At 31.7% G+C, this 23840-nt stretch overlaps 1 long non-coding RNA gene and 1 pseudogene across 2 annotated transcripts; one reads left to right on the top strand and one right to left on the bottom strand.

Annotated features, from left to right (window-relative positions):
• Positions 1-6782: 6782 nt before the first annotated feature.
• LOC148195147 (uncharacterized) lies at positions 6783-8963 on the top strand (annotated as a pseudogene).
• A 10612-nt stretch (positions 8964-19575) lies between these two features.
• On the bottom strand, positions 19576-23388 carry LOC148195148 (uncharacterized). Of its 2 annotated transcripts, none has more exons than XR_015780606.1 (6): positions 22722-23388; positions 22120-22169; positions 21944-22007; positions 21762-21837; positions 21507-21642; positions 19576-20023 (listed from the first exon to the last, which is right to left on the bottom strand). It is a non-coding gene; the product is annotated as an uncharacterized LOC148195148 (long non-coding RNA). The 2 variants fall into 2 exon arrangements; XR_015780605.1 differs by having other exon boundaries at positions 19576-20016; positions 22722-23387.
• Between the last annotated feature and the right edge of the window lie 452 nt (positions 23389-23840).

Below are 23840 nucleotides of genomic sequence, written 5' to 3' on the forward strand. Positions count from 1 at the left end.
CTATATTATATTATATAAATATTATATATAGGAAATTTATTTATTATATTATATCTATATTATAGTTATATAAATATTATATACAGAGTATTTTTTATTTTGATGTACACAATTTTTTTCAAGTTTATACTTTACTAAGTAATCGCTTATCAATTTTATTTTTAAGTGATTTTTTTCTATTTTAATTCAAATTTTATTAAAATTTAATTATTTTTTAACTAAAATAATTATTTATTATAAAATATTACATATAAAACTAATAAAACATATTTATATTTATTTTTATAATTTTACTTTATTTTTTTTATTATCATAAAAAAGTAAACACATGTGTGCATGTTTTTACATTAGTATTTTTAATGAATATTTGTAACATTCCATTTAATAATATAAAATTATTAAATAAAACATATTATAATAATTGATAAATCTAAAAATAGATAGATTTTATATGTAAGAAATTAATACAATTATCTTTCAAAAAATAACTATAATAAGAAAATATATACAACTAATATAGATAACATTGTTTTAAAACAACAAACTCATGTAAAAAATAACTATTAGGAATATAAGAACTACTCAGCAACTTCTCCTCCTCTTTCCATTAGAGACGTATCATTACTTAATCCTCATTTGTTAATATTGTGAAGTGATCATTGTAAAAAAAACAAATAAAACACAAAATGGAACAACATGGTAAGTTAGTGTTCAAAAGAACTATACTAAGACAATGAAATCATATCAAATATAAACTAAGCATGGATTAAATACAATAAATCATATATACACACAAATAGTAGACATTAAACTCAATTATCCAGGATACATGTCATTGACATTAGAATTCACTAGAGGCGTGCACTTGTAATAATATTTATGTTCTGTAGAGCCATAGATAAATGAGTTATCACCCTACTACTCAAAAGGTTAATCTCCTTCGCATCGAGGACCAAACAAGTCCAATGACTAGGACTTCATGTGACTTTTACCATATAATTCATCATACTCTGCATGAGTATGACTGGTTATTAGAATTCAAGATACCTCCTTATTGAATCTCATACGTCAATGCATATACTAAAGTTACCACCACCAAGAATTTCTCCTTAAAATTCCTTAAATAACATCATCATTATAAGGCTCACAATAACATTTTCACATCAATTAAACACAATCATAATCATAAACATACATAAGATCCATTATAGATCTTTCTCGAACAGCAAAAGAAGAAAACAAATCTAACAGAAAAACTAGTACTCAAAAGTGGCACTTAGCACCTGACCTCTACAAAGAGTGTCACTCAGTAGAGTTATCAAAACATGTAACCTAGCTCGACTCGGCCCAGCCTGTTGGTCACTTAGTGAGCCAACCTAACCCGACTCGCCTATTAACAAGCTGAAAAAATTTGAACTCGGCCCAACCTACCACGGGTTGGTGGTTAAACGGGTTGGCTCACTAGCTCATTTAATTATAAGTTTTTTTAAAATAAAAAAAAATTACAATTTTTTTAATTCAAATATGAATAAATTTCACACTAAAATGATGTTAAACTCTAAAGACAATTCAAAATAAATAAAAAAAGTATCATACAATCCAAGCGTAATCCAAAAACATGTACAAAAGGCAACCAAACAAGTTTTTAATATTGATAATTTTTATATCACTTGTCCATTTATAATATTAAAGTCTTAAATAGATAAATCTATAATATTTTTCTCTTGAAACATCTTTTTTATCACCATCTACAATATAATAAAAAAAATGCTAACTAATAATATTGAAACACAAAATAATAAATAATTAAATTAAATTAGGTGGGTTGGTGAACTAACCCGGCCCATCACGGATTCAACTCGATGATTCGGGTTCTAAGCGAGCCAGTTGAAAACTAACCTGCATAAAAAATTACATTTTTTTCAAACTCAATCCAGCTCAAACTTATGGTGGGTCGGGTTGGCCTGCGGGTTACAACCCATTTTGCAGCACTAGCGCTCAGTGTCATTCTTCTGGCAAAAGGTTAAGCTCAGTGTCCTAGAGCTAAAATGCCCCAGACATGTAGTACAAAAATGGCGCTCAATAGTGTCCTTTTGTCGCTCAACACTAAGACATTCGCAAAATAGGACGCTTAGTTCAGATGGACGCTCAGTGGTCTAGAGTTAAAATGCTCTTAAACTTACACAATGAAGTTGACATTCAGTGTTAGTCATTACCGCTCAACATTGTATCAGATATCAACAATTGTATTTTGTATTTTTGAGAGAATCTAAACATGTTATATTCATCAAATTGGGCTTCTTTCTTAATGCATTGGTTCAAAATAGTTTTAAAAATAGAAACTCATATCAATTTGCTTAATTGTTTATATTATAAATTCTCTTAATCTCACAAAACCAAGTCCAAACTAATAAAATTTCATGAATCAAACATTGAAACCATACAAGTCAAATTAGTCATGCTCACCACAAATCCAATTCATCAAAAATAGCTAAAGTTCATTTCCAACATGAAATCGATCATCAACATGCATTTATTAAGTTAGTAAGAACACTACAAAAGAATTAAAGACTAGCTTCCTTTACCTTGACAAAGCTGCTCACAAACCCAAAAGGCAAAAATGCCTAATAATGTAAGCACTAGTGCATAATTGGCTTTTAACGTCACCCGTTAGACGTCGGACCCCAAAACAACCGACGTAAATTATTGACCGGTGGCATTTTCGTAAATAAGTGTGCATATAGACGTCCATTGGGGAGGGTCCCTAACGTCTATAATATTATAGACATCGGGGCCCCGCCCAACAAACGTCTAAGTGACTGAAATAATTAATTTCTCACCTACCTGTCAGGCATATAGACACGTCCGTTTGGAGGGGTCCCGACGTCTTTAATATCATAGACGTCGGGGACCCTCCCCAACAGACGTCTATTTGCCTGACAAGATAGGTGAAACGTTCACAGAGACATCGGGCTCCCCCAAACCGACGCCTATAAACCTCGCAAAAATGAATTTATAAATAATAAAGACGTCATATTAGTGAAGTCCCCAACGTCTATACTATAATAGACGTCGGACCCCCTAAGCACCCGACGTTTATATGTTGTTTAACTGCACCCGCGAACCCGCGAGGTGTTACGCTCATTGTTCATCATCTTCCTCGCGTTTTCTGTCTGCAGCATTGCATTCCAGGTGTGTTTTCGCTCTAATATGGACCGTTTAAATTTTCTTTTACTCCGATTAAATTACTCTTTGATGAAAAATCTTCCATTTGAACCGATTAAAATTTGTTTTCGTTACGTTTTGGTGTAGTTTTTGGCTTGTGCGTGGGCGGCATTTTGGACTCTTTTTGGCCTACGTTTTTGTCTATGCATTACTCCATTTCCCTCCATTGTTATTTTAATCTGCTAAAAAGGTTAGCTTTTTTTGTTTAAAACTTTTTTTCTATGCATGTTATTGGCTTTTGTGCATGCATGTTATTGGGTTTAACGTATGCATGTTTTTGGCTTTTAGGTATGCATGTGTTATTGGGTTTTAAACATGCATGCGCTTGTGATAGTTGTGTAATTATAATTAGCATGTTAGATTATAAGTATGAAATGATTGAGTGAAACTTAGTTCCCGTTTGAAATTTAACACAAACGATTAATCTTTTAATCGTTTGTATTAAATTTTGAATTGTCTGATTGGACAGTTTGAGAAAATTATTTTTCATAATTTGCTATAACATGTACGTTGGAATTTATGGATAAGATTGATAAAATTTCGGTTCAGTATTTGTGTTGTTCTCCGGATGCATATTTGATTGTGGTCATCCTTGACTACTCTCATTTCATGTATTTCGGAGTAAAAGAAATATTTAATACATATTTAAAATAAAATTACAAAATATATATATATATATATATATATATAATATAATATAAATTAAAATTAAAATTAAATTTAATTAAATTTAACCTAATAAAATATAATTTTATTTTATTTTTAATTAATTTAATTAAAAAATATATAAATTATTTGTTTTTTAATTTTTCGCGGGTAGCGGGTACCCGCGGGGCGGGTAGTATACTACCCGTACCCAACCCGTTTAAAAGCGGGTATTAAAATACCCGCTACCCGTTACCCGTGGGTAGTAACTATCCGCGGATAGTTACTACCCGCCGGGGATTTTACCCGCGGATACCCGTGCTCGCGGGTAAAATTGTCATCCCTAGACACACTACTGATGAAGGTAATGATGGTGCACCTGCTAAGGTGATGTGGTATTTGCCTATAATACCTAGGTTCAAATGTATGTTCTCTGTTAAAGAAGATGCGAAGAACCTTAAATGGCACGTTGTCAAAACAAAGTGCATAATCTTCTTCGACACCCAGCTGATTCACCACAATGGAAGAAGATCGATGAAAAATTTCCAGAATTTGGTGCAGATCCAAGAAACTTAACACTTGCACTTGCAGCTGATGGTATGAATCCTTATGGGAACTTGAGTAGCAAACACAGTTCATAGCCCGTTATGTTGATGATATACAATCTTTCTCCTTCGTTGTACATGAAGAGAAAATATGTCATGTTGTCCATGATGATATCGGGTCCTAGACAACCTGGAAATGACATTAATGTTTACTTGAAACCTTTAATTGAGATTTGAAATTGTTGTGGGAAGAAGGGGTGGAAGTGTTTGATTCATATGATGAAGACACTTCCGTTTGCGTGCAATGTTGCTTTGCACTATAAATGATTTCCCAACGTATGGAAACTTGAGCGGTTATAGTGTTAAAGGTCATTTTGCATGTCCCAATTGTGAAGAAAACACTAGTTACATTCAATTGAAGCATGGTCAGAAGACGGTATATACAAGACATCGGAAATTCCTTCCTCGTAACCACCCTTATCGTAGATTGAAAAAAGCATTTAATGGAAGTGCTGAGGATGAGGTTGTGTGCAAACCTCGGAATGGTGAAGAGGTGTACAATGAAGTAAAAAACATTGACATTGTGTTTGGAAAACATCATAAAAGTACCTTTGCAAAAAACATTTGGAAGAAACGATCAATATTTTTTAATCTTTCATACTGGTGTAAACTTAATGTTAGATATTGTATTGATGTGATGCACGTTGAAAAAAATGTTTGTGACAATGTCATCGAAACTTTATTAAACGTGAAAGGGAAGAACAAAGATGGAATAAAAGCACGACAAGATTTGGCTGAAATGGGAATCCGATCTAAGTTACATCCACAGATAATAGGAAGACGCACCTATCTTCCCCCAGCCTGTCACACTCTTTCCAAAAAAGAAAAACAAAGTTTTTGTAACTCTTTAAGAAGTGTGAAGGTTCCGCAAGGTTATTCTTCAAATATTAGTAACCTTGTTTCTTCAAGAGTTAAAGTTAGTTGGTTTAAAGTATCACGATTGTCATGTATTGATGCAACAATTGTTACCAGTTGTTATTCGAGGCATATTACCTCCTTCTGTTAGGGGCATTCTAACACGTTGGAGTTTGTTCTTTAATGCCATTTGCAAGAAAGTTGTGGACCCTCGAGGGTTAGATCAATTGGAAAATGAAGGAATAAGACTATTATGTGAATTGGAGATGTATTTTCCACCTTCTTTTTCTGATATCATGGCTCATTTGATTGTTCCTCTAGTTAGAGAGATTCAAATATGTGGGCCGGTCTTCTTAAGGTGGATGTACCCAGTTGAAAGATACATGAAGATGTTAAAAGGATATGTCAAGAATCAATATCGACCAGAAGCTTCAATCATAGAGCGTTACGTTGCAGAACAAGCCATTGAATTTTGTTCAAGTTATATGCCAAGGTGTGAACCAGTAGGCCTTCCCAAGAGCAGACATGAAGGAAAATGTGAAGGTATGGGTGTTCGAGGTGTGAGAATTCAAAGTGTTAGTAGAAAAGAAGTTGACCAAGCTCATTTGTACATCTTAAACAACACTGTTGATGTGATTCCTTACATTTCTGAACACGTTAATGAAATAAAGGCATCACACCCAAGAATGAGTGAAAAATGGCATCTTAATGAACATGTGAAAACCTTCTTACAATGGTTTAAGAAAAAGATTTATGCGCCACATGTTTTTGAAACTCTGTTGAGGTTATGTCGTGGGCCGAACACAGATGTCATTACATATGTTAGGTACTATATAAACAATATTTCTTTTCAGACAAAGGTAGAAGACGACAAAAGTATATTTCAAAGCAGTGGTGTTACACTACAAGCTGAGGTTGTGCACTTTGCTAGTTCTAAAGACAAAAACCCAATCACTGCATCCATGAGTTATTTTGGAATAATACAAGAAATATGAGAAGTTGATTATGTTAGTTTTAGAGTCCCAGTTTTAAAATGTAAATGGGTTGATATCAATTCTGGTGTCATGAAAGATGACTTTGGTTTCACATTGGTAGACTTGAACAAAATGAATTACACTAATGAACCATTTATCATGGCTAGTCAAGCAAGACAAATATTCTACGTAAATGATCCAGCGAATAAAAAATGGTCAGTGGTTTTAGAAGGAAAAACATGCACGGATATGATGATGAAGATTTCTTGATATACTTGACACAACATTTGTTGCATCAAGACCCATTTAAGACTTAGTTGATGACGTTGTCGATGACATCCAGGCAATTCATAGTGATCACAATGAAGGGATCTGGGAGAAAAATATATCTTAATAGGTTGGGATATTTTTTGTAATGACTTTATATGTAGTTTCATCATATTTGAAGTATTACTAACCTTGTATATATTTTTCAGGTATGTCGGCCACAAACTCAGGATCAGGACAAACCAGACGTGGTCGAGGCGTCACACGATTGCCAGAAGTGACATCCACACGCGTTGATGGGCAGAGGACAGATGTTGAAATTGACCCCAGATCAGGTGTGGCATGAGGGTCAAATGCTGATAGGTTTAGGAGTTATCTTGGGAAGTTAGCAAAAAGTCATGTCTCTATCATTCATGCATCTTGGGATGACATCCCGGAGGTCGAGAAAAACCTCTTATGGCAAGATATTCAGGTATGTTTACTTAAAAGAATTGTCATATACTTATTTCTTTTATCTTATTATGTCATTAACATGTTTTTTGTTTTAAACAGCAACATTATGATATTCCAAACACTACACAGATTAGAAAGAAAGTCTTATCGCATATAGAGATAAGATAGAGGGATTTCAAGACAAGGCTCACACGACTATATGTCTTTGGAGACAGACAACATGAAAATCCATGTCAGCATTATACCTTCATAAGTGGGTGCAGTTTCGTGCATCTAGAGAGTCTGAGGAATGGAAGGTATGTTTCTTAACATCTACAAATTTTTCATTGGGTTTTCTTTGCATTTTACACTTATGAATATACATGGTTTCACAGGGTAAAAGGTTAGCCGCCTAAGAAAGGCAAAGGCTAAACGATGCACCACACTTGTTATCACGAGGTGGTTATGCAAAACTGCAGAAGAAAATTAGGAAGTCTCGAGCAAATGCCTTGGGGCTTCAGTCCCCGAACCTAGCACCTCCACTTGCTAGGTACGAGTTGTGGAAGGCTGCTCGAACTAAATCTGATGGGAACATGACATCTTCTTTAGCTGCCTTGATCTCACAAAGAATTGTAAGTTCAAATTCTAAACATTGTTTGGTTGTGTATTTATCATAGCATGTCTTCTAAGTAACTTGGTTTTTTTATGTGCAGGATGAGTTGGTTGAGCAGCAGACTCAGGGAACATTTGTTGGCTATGGTAGGGACGACATTTTAACAACGACCATTGGAAAGCCCGAGCACCAAGGACGTGTACGTGGAGTTCCTGGGGCGATAGGTCTTCGTGACTACTTTGGCCCTACACAGAAAAACACTCAATCAATGAGTCAAGAGGCACTAAGGAAGATGGATCTTCAGTGGGAGGAAAGGCTCAACCAAAGCATTAGATCAATGGAACAATAATTCATGGAGCAGCTACAAGAACAAAAAAAATTATAAAGAGCGCTTGAAGAGAAGTTGCATTCCATGACGTAGGGCACCATGGGGCCCACTGAAACTCCCACACCACCTCGTGTCAGCACTAGAGGATCATGCTCTCCTGTAGAACCTACTCGGTATAGCGGTCAGTATGAGCTGTTGGTTGATGGGGATCCCCTACGCATTGTGGATGTCGAACGAGTACTTGATGCAAGGCAAACTATTCATGGTGTTCCCATATTACCTCACCACGTGCGTGTGACGATTGACGAGGTTCGGGATCCCCAGGCTCAGGTTCCTGTACCCACTCTAGAAATTCAGTTTGTGGGGGAGGCCATAGGATCATTTATAGCCTAGCCTAGAGCATTGATCATGTCACGCATTGCTACTCCATAGGTATAATGTCTTTGTTATTAGTATTTCTATGTTAAATTTAAAAATATTTATTCATAACCTTAAAATTTTTATCTTCAGTTCACGCGTCCTCAGAAGCAGTCGATTCATGATAAAGTCATAGATGAAAATGATCAGATTGCTGAAGTGGAGGATGATCCTATATCAAAGCTAATGACAAGATTACCGAGGTTGAAGAGAGCACCAGTAGAACTATACTGGGATTTGAGAGTATTTGGTCTCCTTCCCATGTGCCAATATATATCACATTGACTGATGCATTGGAGGTCATTGGGGGAGACAGGATATTGAATGTTTCCATCATTCAACTATGGTTTATGTAAGATAGTTAATTTTGTCTTCCATATTAGTTTTATTTAGATTCCTAGTTTCTAACAACTTAACTTTGTTGTTTTAGGTACATGGACACAATCATTGTAGACCAAGGTCGATCTTCCATTTACAGATTTGTTGAACCTCAGACCATTCAACCTTCTGGTAACACAGTTGAAAGCAAACAACATTATTTGCAAACATGGATGGATGAGTCACAAAGAAGCGTATACCTTGTGCCATACATTGATGGGTAGGTGTTGTTATATGTAAAAGTTCATTAAAGTTTACTTAATTAGTTACTTAACTATTTGTGATTCGTGATAGGTCGCACTAGCAGCTGATGGTCATCGTTCCCAAATAATGTTAAATTATATGGTTTTGTTCGCTGTAGAGGAAGATGAAAACTGACTTGAGGACCATGCTTCAAGGGTAAGTGTTTCTCCAAAAATGACTTTGAATTTGATGTTCACCTTAAATTTTTATGATAAATATAGTTATATTAATTTTACTTTGTGTTTTCAATCAAAATCGAGTTATTGGTAAAGCCCGAGGTCAACTTGTTAAAATTTTGTATCCAAAGGTTGTAAGTCATTTATACTTCTAATTCTTTTTCGATGTAATTGAATGATCTAAATTCTTGACTATTTAGTTTGTCATTTTAGTGTAACAAGCACGTATATTCATGGGAATGTGTAGTGCCGTCAAAATGGGTTGAAACCCGTGAGCCAACCTGGCTCACCATGGGTTTGAGCTGGGTTGGGTTGGAAAAAAATGCAAATTTTTTTATGCGAGCCAATTTTGACCTGGCTCACACGAGTTGAACCCGTGGTGGGTTGGGTTGGCTCACCAACCCATCTATTTTTTTTAATTAAATTAAATTAATTATTCAAATCCTATTTTTTTATTGAAATCAAATTAATTAAATTAATTATTCAAAATGCACAACATGTACTTAGTAATAGAGTCTTTTGCGCTGCTGTCTTTCCAAAAGTTCTCCTCTGCAAATAAAACCCTAAGATTATAGATTGGATAATATTATAGATGGAGATAAAGAAGACCATGCTTCAAGAGAGCATAATACTGTGAATTTATCCATTCAGGACTCCAATTTAATAGATGGATAATATTATAGATTGGATAATTCAGGAATATATCATTTGTTTTATTTTGTTTTTAGACCTATCTACAAGCATGACAATTTTATCTTGTGCTATATATTTTTGTTACGGGCTATATGTAGTTTCTTGATCAAACGGTTGTGTATGTCTCATTAAACTAAATTGGCAAAATTTTATGCTTGATATAGCTTATAATATATATAACAATATATTTCTTTTGTTTCATTTTCTTTTATATCAATTGGTCAAATTATTACTATTTCAATTTGATCAATCAAAGTAACATATTATAAGAATATGAGAAGAAGAGGGTGAAAAAAAGTTAATTAAGTGAGCCACTGAGCCAACCCATTTAACCCACCAACCCATGGTGGGTTGGGTCGGGTTCGAATTTTTTCGGCTCACTAATAAATGAGTCGGGTTGGGTTGACTCACTAAGTGGCCAACCTGTGGTGGGTCGGGTCAGGTCGGGCTGGGTTACCCGTTTTGACAGCTCTAGGAATGTGGCTTCTATGTCATGTCTTGGATTAAGATCATCATTCGAGCTTCCATTACAGATGACTGGATAAAGGTAATGATGCATACCTTCAATACATTACAAATCAAATTCATCTTTAAACATATATGAAATCATAATGAATCTTTCTTCATTTTACAGCGCTTCAAGAGTACATCTTCTATACCAGAGCAAACAATTACGCAGATAAGGCGGGAGTGGACAACTTATCTTCTGCAAAGATGGAGCTAGGAACACTTAAATTTGTTGTTGAACATTATTTAGGTTTAGTTTTAAGTTTATATTTTGATAGTTTTGGTTTTGGACTGTTTTTTACATCAAATATAATTTTCTTTATATGAAACGAATATATATACATTATAGTATATTGTTTTGGGACAATTTTCTTTTTTTCAAGTGTGGTTTTATTGCAAAAATAAATTAATTTTAAAAAAAAAACACCCAGTAGACGTCGGTTAATGCACTGTCCGACGTCTATAGACGTTTGTCAATGCCCAAACCGACGTCGAATGAGTTATAGTGAACAAAACGTCTCAGGGCCTATAGACGTCAGATATGCCTACATCCGACGTCTCTATAGACGTTGGATATGTCCAGTCCGACGTCTATATAGACGTCGGATATGCACCTTCGACGTCTGTATAGATATTGGATATATCCAGTCCATCGTCTATATAGACGTCGGGTATACACTGCCCGACATCTGATTAATGTCACCCACAAAGACGTCAGATACATATCCGACGTTAAAAGGCAAAAATAACAGACATCTAAAGCCCTTTCTGCACTAGAGAATGTACCTTTTTCTACACATAAAGACAATATCAAAATGATTTAATGATATCAGCAAAGACATTAATCAATAGAGATTCAAGAAAAATAATACAAGAACGCATGCGAGTAGTAAAAACTCGCATGCAACCAAATGAAACGGAGAAGACGAGGAAATGGTTGAAAACTAACTTACCCGAAAGAAGAAACTAATTGATTGATCTTGATGAGCTTTTTGTAAGAAGAAATCCAATGGTCTTCAATCTTTAAAAGGAAGAATAGATTCTATGTAAGCTTAGAGAGAAGAAGTATTAGATAAGAGTTTCTAGAGAGATAGAGTGCTTTTAAGTAATGAGACTCTTTTATGAGTTTTCTATTTATGTAAAAGTGTTTTATTAATAAAATAAAAGAGTATCATTATTTTAAAACACTATCACTCATAAAAGTATACTTTTCTAAGTTCTCACAATATTCATATTCATAGTAATGCATACAAGTATTTAATTAGAGATTTATTGATGGAGTGGGTATTATATATTGATATTCGTCTAACCGACCAATACTTGTTACCCACTAATAATTATTAATGAATTTTATTTGAGTATTTTTTTTTAAAAAAAATCAAATTATCAAAATACAATTATTAGTAAAAAAATTTAATCATGGAATAACTATTTAAAATTTGATTTCATATTTTTTTATTTTTTTATTTAGACTAATAAAATTTAACTTATTTTGTAAAATATTAATTTTATTAAAATTTATATCTTGACTTAATTCATTTAAATTTACTTTTTTAAAAAGGTCAAATTTATTTGTATTAATATTTTATTGAGTAATTTGATTTGAATTGTACTTAAAATTCATTAATTTTCACTTAAATTTATATTTTAAATATTTACTTTTAAATAATTTTATTTAAAATTTCAAAAAGGAATATAAAAATATTCATAGTATATATGCATTATGGATTACACCAAAATTGTGCAATCATGAACACACTCTTAGATTTGTAAACTTGTAGTTTCAATCATTCCAATACAATTTAAGAGACTATTTTATTTCATAAAGACATTAGGATATATGATTCTCACAACTATATTATTAGAATGGTTAAAGATCTTACTTTGATCCATTGCAAATGAATTGTTGATAAATATTTTTCCTTCTCTTACTTCCTTTAATGACTTTCTTAATTATAGTATTGTTGTAGAAAAACCTTTTTATATTAGTTTTTGAATCGGTACAGAAATAGAAGATATAGAAAGTATTCGAGTTTTAATGCTAATTCAAAACCGGTATAAAAAGTAAATGTTTTATATCGATTCTAAAATCGGTATAGAAAATTTGCTATGGAAAGGAATAAGTTTTTATCTGATTTAGACCTTTTATATTGATTCACTAACCAACTAATTTAAAAAGTTTGACATTTTATACCAATTAACGTTCCAACATATATAATAAGCTCTTACTTTTTATACCGGTTAAGGCCTTAACAATATAAAAAATGTCACTTTATAGGGCAGTTAGAGCCTTCACCAGTATAGAATGTTACTTTCTATAGAGGTTCAAGCAATAACCATTATAAAAAAGTCTTCTTTTTTAATAACAGGTTTGTATGTGCTTCCTATTATCACATACAAACATGAACAAGATTTAGAAATTTAAACCATAATAGTCCTAAAACAGTTCAGATAACATATAAAAGGAACAAAATAATGATTATATTTCCTACTATTTTCACATCAAGTAATACTTCCTAACCTCATGAAACAATGAATACATCTAATATCTATACAAAAACTAAAAAAAATCTAACATTATCTTCTGTAAACACTTAAAAGGAAAAAATTATATTGCTTCCAAACTTTCTTTAGAACCTTTTGCTCCATTAGAGACACTAGAGCTGTCAATTTGATCCATGACTCTAGGGCTAGCTCTAACCCACTCTTGAAAAACTCCCTCTTAAGAAGGCCCTCAAATGGGAGCCAAAAAAAAGTCCCAACCCCCAAAGACCCCCTCTCAAGGGGGTTAAGGTCAGGGTTAAGGTGGGTTTAGTCCACTAATAGAATATTTAATATTCAAAATAATCACTTTTTTAAATAATTAAAAACAATTGCAAACCACACACTTAATTTTATACAACTAAATAGTATTACAAATTTATTTTACTAAAATATTATAAAAATGCTTTATTTTGTTGTTAATTTTAATACAATTATGTGTTATATTGCAGATACCAATTATTAGAAAATTATATATAATTAGTAATATCAAAATAACCCCAAAGAGATAATAACATATTAAATTGATTTAATATTTGCACTGCTTTTACAATTCTTAAAAAGAATCACTCTTTTGTTTTCTCTATTTCTAAAATATCACTCGATCTATTTTTAATTATTTAAAATTAAAAATAATTAAAAAATTTATTATCTAAAATTTTTGGATCAAAAATAGTATTAATATTTTATGTGTAAATTAAACTTATGTTTTAATTTGGTTTTTTGTCTATGATAATCTTTTCTCAAAATCACCATAAGATATATTATAAAAAGAAAGTTAATTTCTTAAAAATTTATAAAAAAAATGAAAATTTTAAATAGAACTAAAATACTAAAGAATGGCAAATGTTATCGTGTTTCAATTCTTTAACTAACACATTAAATAATTTATTTTTAACTTTCAATTAGAACACAACATAAATGTATGTTTATGTTTATATTTATATTTATGTTTATGACATTTAAAATGTAAACATTTTGAGTGAGTAGTTGTTAAACTTTTGGCAAGCGTACCAACAGTCAACTGTAGTATAATGATTTTTAAGTAAGAGTGTCGAACCCATGAGGAACAGTTTCGATTAAATAGATAAATTGTTATCTCAAACAGTATATATACAAGGATGTTCATTTTGATTCATGATGGATGTTGATAAATAAAACTATGTTGCGTGAAAGTAAAATAATAACAATAAATAACTTAACGAAGATTAATATGAGAAGTTGGGATTGAATTCATCTATCTCACTCGTCTGCAATCTGGATGAATACAAACATATAGCAACTGAAATTACCAACATTGATGCAACACACCAAAGTCATTTATATTGATTCCTCGCATATAAAATTCATAAGAGCAGTTCCTTGAATATTGATTCCTCACATATCCAACAAACTGTCCAGCATTATATTCAAGTGCTATAAGCAATTGATAAACTGAAATCTATCCCTAGCATCACAGAATATCAAGTATTCTTGCTCATATCAGAGTTTTAGAAATACTTTCCAGTCAAGTCTAAAATCCACATTCATGAAACTATTGTTCAGGTAGAATCAAGCATTCAGAGCAGAACAAAAATACCAATGTTGAATAAAAACAGAAATGCTATATATAAATATCACCAGATTACATCTGAGTTCGAATCGATTACATTCAATCCCAAGAGAAGAGATCAGCCACTCATGGTGGCGATTGACATTCTAAGAGATGAAGATGAGAATCCTAAAGCTAAAATGGACGAAAACCTCTTTGGGTCGCTCTGTGTCTTCTTTCCTCCGCAGCTTTCCCCCCCTCCAACTCATGAGTATATATACTGCTCGAATTCTCGCTTAAGCTAAATGATTCTCGCTTAAGCGAGATGAAACTTCTTGGAGAAGATAGTCATTCTCGCTTAAGCTAAATTATTCTCGCTTAAGCAAAAATGACTTTAAAATCAATGGCTTCCTGGATGAATCTAGCTTAAGCGAGATCATTCTAGCTTGGGTGAAATGTTGCAGGATTTACTCTTCTCTCTTAATTTACCTGAAATATATACAAAATAGGGATCAAATGATATCCTTTTAATCAACAACTCAGAAACATGTGACTACTTTTCATCTTTCCTAGATTGGGGAAAATTGATACAAATGTACCCAATTCAACACAGAAGTGCCAATATTCCATATGAAAATTTACTACTTTTTTGCACTTATCAGTAGTACGACGAGATTGAATTCTATGGGTGAATACAACTCTAGCCTGCACAAGGTTTATGAGTTTTTTCTTTTTACTTATAATTTATGTTATGAGCATGATTTGTTGAGTATAAAATGAAAAAAAAAATCATTTATATTTAATTTCTTTTTCAATAGCTTTCTAAGAAAATAAAGAAGCCTCATTATTTTTTTAAATTAAGAGCTTCAATTAGAGAAAATCTTCTCTTAAATTTCTATTAGGATAATTTTAGATAAAAAGTTAATTTCTGACTTATAACCTAAAAAAAAGCAAATTAAATATTTAAATTTCAAATTTATAAAATGATCCTTTAATTATATACTTAGAGAATCTAATTCAATAAATATTGTCATTTTGCTTTTGCTTCTTGATTCTAAAACTCTCCTCCTATAAAAATTTCAATTTATTTTCTATAATAACTATTTTTGTAACAAATTAGGAGTTAATTATATTTTTCCTTGTATTCAAAATGAACATTTTTTTTAAAAAAGGCCCATGAGTTGACCCTAGCCCATAGGGCTTTTGAAGATATTTTGGCCCGTAGGCTTTTTTTACGAGGGGCTTTTTGGCCCTGTGGATTGTTCTGACCCCAACCCACGTGGGTTAGGGTCAAACCATGTAAGGGGGGCCAAATTGACGGGTCTAAGAGATACATCATCGAAAATCTACACAATGAGCAATTTAAGTCAACTTATAGTGATAAATAATTAAGATGTTAGTTATAAAATGTTCACATTACCAAATTTCATGAGTCAACAACGTTTGCGGATATGATTTTTTGCATGTGTCTCATCACATAATATATGCACTCAAATCTCCCTGGTTGACGCGAGCACTACAAGTTAAATTCATAAAATATCATAAACTTTATAATTGTATTTCAATAATCTGAAAGATTAACTACATAAAATTGACGGAATGAACTACATCTTCTTTTTAGAGGCAATATGTGTTCCCAACAACTTCGAATAAGCCTCACCCACTGTGTAAAAGTTAAATGTACATTGAAATTTGTGGCTAGTGTGGAACTTAGTAAAATTAAATTATGTGTACATAATAAATAAATTATTAAAAAGTTTATGTTATTAGCATTCTTTTAATTGTAGAAGTGTTAGGTTTCATGTGTATGAACATAAGAGAACCACAAGAGACTATTGAGGAAACCTGTTTTTGAAGTTGAAGATAACGTCTAAAACGAAATAATGCTTAATTGTGTAGGAAAATATGTTAGAAGCGTTAAACGCTACTCTTTAAGTGTTTAAACGATACAAGAGCATCTAATAACTAAGGGTGTTTAATATATGTTTGATAAGTGTTAAACACTATAGAGTTCATAATAGAACGTCTAATCGCGAAAACTTCTAATCAAAGAGTTAGATAATCTAAGATACACATAAAATCGCTAAATGCTATATATCCTAAACACTTTAAAAGTTACTCAAAACAGACAAACGCTAAATGATAATGTTCGTGTCAGTCCTAAAGGCTTACGCCGTTTAAAGCTTGAATGTGTGGTACGTTTTTGTTTGTTATGTTATGCTATCTTTTTTCTGTACATATTATCAACTTTACTCAAAAGCCTGTTCTGAATTAGAATAACTCTAAGAAAAAGAAGGATATTCCAGGAATGTCTCTTACATGCTTTCTGCTTGATCTTTTCGTACGCTTAGCATAGTTTCTCTAACAAGACACAACATAGCTTTTGAATCTACTTTAGGCTACATCCCTAAAAGAAAGTCAAAAGCTTTGAGTAACAAATCTTTTTAAAAAATGTCTATATAAGGGAGTTGCATGAATAGAAGAACAAGAACTTTTGCTATAAAGAATATTGATATACGCTCACTACTTCTTTCTAAATGCACGCATTTCTAAAGATGAGAAACTAAATTATTCTAAACTAAATTAGTCCAAAGTTTTGAAGAGGGACTAATTCCAGTTTTCACTAAAATTTAAGAGACCAAAAACATATTTATATATACACATACTCACAACACAAACCAAACTATATTGTTAACAAGGACTTATCCATTATACTCATTCTTTCAACATGGCTAATGAATGTCTTGGGCAATAAACCTTTAGTTAACAAATCCATTATCATTAAGTTTGTAGATATGTTGAATTGAGACCCTTTGCATTTGTACTTCCTCTTTAACTAATAAATACTCCAAACCCATATGTTTCACTCCTTTTCAAGTATTTATCATTCTTTGAGAAGAAAAAAATTGTAGAATTATCATAATAAATCCTCATTAGTTTGGTTATACTACAAAGAATATCAAACCTCAAAGTAAAGTTCCTAACCATAATGCATGAATTGCAGCCCAAAACATGCTACAAATTCATCCTCCATGGTAGAAATGGCAATCAATGAATTATTTTTCACTTTTCCATGATACCACTCCTCTAGCCAAAAGAAATATGTATCCAAATGTAGATTTTCTTTAGTCCACATATACAACAAAGTCTAAATCTAAATAGCCCATCACTCACTTCAAGGTGATGTGACCTTCTATTTGTGAGCATGTAATCCTTTGTGCCTTTGTGCCTTGTAATTACCTAATAAATTTATTTGTAGTTTTCAGGTGTTATGTTCTAATATTGATTTTATATTTACAACAAAGGTAATGTTTGGCTGACGACTAACAGTGGCAAACAACAAATTGTAGGGACTAGATTGCCATTAGTAATTGATGGGGCTTGCAATGGCGATAACAACAAACTGTAGGGACTAGATTGCCATCAATAACGAATGATGGCCTACACTGGCTAACAACAATAAATTGCATGAACTAGATTGGACCACAAAGAAACAGACTCCCCCTCACGACGAACAATGAAAATGACGGTGCGCTGATGAGAGACAATGAAGGTGAAAGATCTAGATCTTCAAAAGAATGATCTCATTTATTCATCAAAACACCTAGAAACAAACTCCACCTCACGATGGTTATGGACAACAATAGTAGATAGTGGACAACAATGAAGAAGACACTATGGAAAACTCAAAATTCTTAGGGTGGTCATTGACTGCACGGTGATCCCCTAGCCGAGACGATCAAAATCATGTGGTTGTTGGTCGAAACTAAAACTCTGACAATGACAACGATAGACGATGGTGGCAATAGCAACGATAGACGATGCCACTCTCGACAACGGCGAGTGTAGTGGCAGAGGCGACAAAAACTATTTTCTCAAAAGAACCTTACATAATAAGGAATAATAACAAAGTAACTAAAGATAAAAGATAAATATAAGATAAACATAAGATATCTATCTAAGATAAAATATATCTAATAAATTCTTTACAAAATATGTAACACATTAATGCACCGTAATCAAGCCACCAAGTATTATTAGGCACTTGTCCTAAAATTTCCACTTTTCTTTAAGGGTGTTATAACTTGTCCAATTCAGCAGGTAGATTCCTCGTAATCGACTTGTCAATAATGTCAGATTGTGAGAAATCTTTAACCATTCTCATTAATTCCTTAACTTTATAAGTTTTGAGTATAAATAGATTATCATTTTCAAGTATATTTAGTCTCATCAAATTCAATATCAATATGTTAGATTACTCTCAAGCATCACTAAAAGACCTTTCAACTTTTGTATTTGTCTTAGTAATGAATGAGGAATTTTCATCCTTTATTAATACAAGGTTTAATAATGCGTCAAATATATATTCACATCATTTATTTCAGGATAATTAACGTATATACTCAACTTTACTTTGAAACTAATTAAAGCATAAAATGTTATCGCTTTAATAATTACAAATTTACCATAATTAATATAATTTATTATAATATAAAGACTAAGATTTGACATTTCAACCACATTGACTAAGTAACCACAATCACTGAGTGAATATATCATTCACCTCCATAAAATTAATTATAGCCTTAAAATCTATGATTCTTATAAGTATATTATTAGAAGAGTTCAAGAACTTATATAGATCTATTGTAAAACATCTCTTGATGAACATTTTGTCTTCTCTTATTTTTTTTAATGACTTTCTTGATTGATATATATATATATATATATATATATATATATATATATATATATATATATATATATATATATCACTACAAGAAAAATCGCAGTTACATACAGTCAAAATCCGTATATAACCTCCAAAATCCGTATATAAATTAGTGTTATATACGGATTACATACGGACAAAAATCCGTATATAAAAAGAGCGTAGATAAATTATATACGGATATATCCGTATATAAATTACATATGGAAAAATCCGTATATAAATTACATACGAAAAAATCTGTATATAAATTATATACGGAAAAATCCGTATATAAATTACATACGGAAAAATCCGTATATAAATTACATACAGAAAAATCCGTATGTAATCAACCTAACAGTATATCAATCATTAATTGTTTATATCAATCATTAATTGCTTATACCAGTGAGAGATTTGGACAAAATGAATTAAACCACAAACAAACATTTTACATTAATATATAAATATTATTTACATGAATATAATTGTCAATTATATAAATGGATAAAAAATGTGTCAACCGTAAAGAAAACTTGAGAATTACAACTGCATTTGGTCAACTACTTTTAATATTGACGATGAAAGAATCACACAGCTAAGGCATAGCATCCCAATTGCATCACTCATCATTATCATGCTTTCCTAAAATTAAGGATGTTACAAATGCATATTTATGAACATGATCAGTATCAAAGCTAATACATTTAAGCCACATGTAAAGAAAAAATTTATCCAAAAAACTTCAATACAAATATGTCAACCGGTCTTCAAGAATACTCATCTCTTATGAATTTTGAAACTCAGGTCTTCATCATCTTCCCAATCACTTTCTTCCTCATCATCAAAACCATCAGAATCTTCATTCTCACCTGCATTCTAAATAACTAGACAAATTAATTGTCATTGAAGTTAACTATTAATTTTGCTCTTATTTCTTTCTTTCAATTTTTCTCCCTCATAAGTAAATATTATTATAAGCACTACAAATTCGATATTAATCATTTAATAGTACAGGAAATTCTAAATGCCCAAGCTACTATTTAAAATAGTATTGTATTATATATATATATATATATATATATATATATATATATATATATATATATATATATATATATATATATATAAAAGAAACAAAAGATACGTCATTATTCATCTTCAAATCCCCACAACCACACTGTTTACCCTTAATGTTTCCATGGAATTCAATACTTCATCTCAAACTTTCAAACTCACTTAACGTTTCCATGGAATTCAATACTGCATCTCAAACCTTGAAACCCACTTGGTATTATAGGAAAAAAATGTAACTTGAACTTTCAATCTAATTGTTGAATGAAAGAAATATCTTATGTTTACATTTAATTAAATCTTTTAAGTATTTTATAAAATTGAGTATTTTTAATTCACTCTATTCAACACTTTTATATATTTGAGTTTCTTTCATCTAATTTTTCTATTGACTTGTTTAAGAATAAAAATGAAACATTTTGCATTAATATAAAATAATATTAAAAGTAAAATAAAAACATAAGTAATTTTTATTAATTTTATTGGTTAAATGTTGCACTAAAATTAATACAAAACATATATTAGGAACTTTTTACCCTTAATGTTTCCATGGAATTCAATACTTCATCTCAAACTTTCAAACTCACTTAACGTTTCCATGGAATTCAATACTGCATCTCAAACCTTGAAACCCACTTGGTATTATAGGAAAAAAATGTAACTTGAACTTTCAATCTAATTGTTGAATGAAAGAAATATCTTATGTTTACATTTAATTAAATCTTTTAAGTATTTTATAAAATTGAGTATTTTTAATTCACTCTATTCAACACTTTTATATATTTGAGTTTCTTTCATCTAATTTTTCTATTGACTTGTTTAAGAATAAAAATGAAACATTTTGCATTAATATAAAATAATATTAAAAGTAAAATAAAAACATAAGTAATTTTTATTAATTTTATTGGTTAAATGTTGCACTAAAATTAATACAAAACATATATTAGGAACTTTTTCCACTAATACTTAAGGGTGGTGCCCTGATTATGCAGTAAGTTGTTGCTTGGGTACCTTTGAGCTTCTCTTTTAATGTAGCTAAACACTTACATCCTATCTAATTCATTTTACTATGTTAATTATGATTTTTCAGAAGTTTCTAGATAAAATTTTGGCATTCAATTCAACCAAAATGGTAACAAACAAAATCTCTGTAAAATTTGATTACCTAAGAAATAAAAAAGAAAACAACATACACACATTAAGGAAAGAGTAATTAGAATCAGGTAATAGAAGGAAATTATAATTTGTGACACTTAATCAATGATAATTTGAGTTTTCCAAGGTATACCAGTGGCATATAAAGGTGCTTTCGTGTCTTTAAATCCTCGAAACACTCCTTGCATTGCCAAGGAGAGAAGAATGGCAGGAGCACTGAGGAACCTCAATCTCAGATACTGTTGTGTAGGGTGTGGCATAGGAGAGTCCTGCATAAATAATTCATATTACTTGGCAATCATCTTATGCTCAAATAAGATCAAACCACTAAAGGAACAAGTTAAAATAAACACCAAAGTGAATCCTAAAATTTGGAAATGCACAAAACCTTTTATTGGTTTTCCTACAGAGCAATAGATCATTGCTCTTGAGCAGAAGCCAATAAAACTTTCCAGAAACCAAACCTATTACAAAAGAATGGTATAATGGTATCATATACCTCTGTAGTAATAACACTTTGGACTTCAAACTTAAAACGAGGAAGGCAAGAAATATAAAATAAATGGACACCTAGAAAATGGCATGCTTAAATACAAATGACAAAGTTAGCAGCATTTCCTTCCTTTTTCTTCCCCTGCAACAAAACAACAAACCTTACATAATCCCTTCAAAGAAACACATGGTAACCATATCACAACAAAAAAACTCAAAAGTTCAATACTAATTTAGCAACTTGTAATCACAACCAGAACAATTATGTTTGAGCTTTATCATCTTTTGTTAAAGCTTTTCCAACCTGCAATGACAAAGAAAGGTTTAATGAAGTTCAATCCAGTATGAAAATTTGACCAAAAATGTTAGACCATGGTAGTTATTGAGGGTATTAACTAGTAATCACCATTAACTCTCGGAATAAAGTAGCACAGATAGATCAAAATAGCATCCCTACGGTTCTTTCTGCATGATTTCGTATGATCAAATAATTAAGCAACCTTTTACATATTTACGATGCAAATGAAACAATTGATATCTTCCTGTGATGTGATAACTGTCCATGGGTAATTCAATAGTAAAAGTTTGCTTCACTTAGACTTTTTAATTCAAACCAAATTTGTCAAACAGTCTTAAGATATATCCAAATACTATCATTTGATAAGAAGGGTCAATAACACCCTTGAAGTAGCCGCACTTGGAACTGAGCAGGGAACCCAAAAATTTCTTAGATGAAAACTCGTTCTGAGAATACCATGAAAAGAATAAGGACCAAGAAATAAACCCTTCAGGCTTCACTATCGAAAATTTGGAAACTTTTTTGAAAGGGGAAAATAGAAAGTGAAGTTATGTATACCTAGTTTTGGTGAACTTTTCCATTTATGCCACGAAGAGGCACAAAACCATCGTGTCTCTCCAATCCTCTTTGTCCTTCCAACACTCGACATTGCTTGCATTGGACGATAGAGCAAGAGTTGTTCTAACCCTCAATAACTTTGGCTAGGGTTTTCACCTCCTCTAGAGGCATGAGCTATCGAGCCGCGAGCGGTTGAAGCACAAGTGATGGACCTCCGCTAGGGTTTTCGCCTCGTATGGAGCTCGGGCAAGGGTTCCGAATGAATCAACAATCTTTCTTTGTCATGGAGAAGGAAGAAGGAAGAAGCAGGTGCGACTCATTTCTTAGTCCTTATTCTTATGGTTCAAGGGTACAAAGGAGCACGAAAATTTGTAGTGAATTAGCGCAAAGATTTAGGGATTTAAGGATTTAGGGATTTAAGGGACGAGCAAAGAAGAAGGTGGAGGCTAGGGTTCGAGGACAGGGTAACACGAAAGAGGCGTTTGCAGCAGAGGTTAGGGTTTCAATGGTGGCTAGAGAAGAAAGATTGGATAAAAATGGCTTGATGAGAGGGAAGAACAAGAGCTCGTGAGGGAAGAAGAGGGGCTCGATGAGAGGGAAGGAGTCGAGGAGAAATTCGGAGTACTGATTCTGTCTCTTAGGTTTTCTATTAGGTTTAACTTTTTAATTTATCTTTTATTTATTGTAAAATCCTTATATAACATCTGCACATAGAATCCACTTGTATACGAATTTTATATACATATTTATCTTTGGCAAAGCTCCGGGAAAAGGCGCCACCGTTATATACCAATTTTATATACAGAAAATCCGTATATATACTTTTTTTTTCTATTATATACGGAAAAATCCATATCTAATTCATCCGTATATAAAATCTGTATATAATGAAATCTTTATTTACGAATCATTATCCGTATATAATAATCCGTTTATAAATGATATTTTTCTTGTAGTATATATATATATATAATTTGTCCTGTAGAATGTTTTCTATACAGACAAAAGTCACTTGTCTTTCACTATTCACGAACTTAACCTTTTATTAAAAAAAAGAACTTATATAGTAACTTTTAACAAGTATTTTTAAAATATTTATTAAAATATTATAATACTTTT

The sequence above is a fragment of the Vigna umbellata genome, chromosome 7, assembly GCF_029865625.1.
Source record: "Vigna umbellata cultivar VRB3 chromosome 7, Vumbellata_1.0, whole genome shotgun sequence".
In the NCBI taxonomy this organism is placed as follows: domain Eukaryota; kingdom Viridiplantae; phylum Streptophyta; class Magnoliopsida; order Fabales; family Fabaceae; genus Vigna; species Vigna umbellata.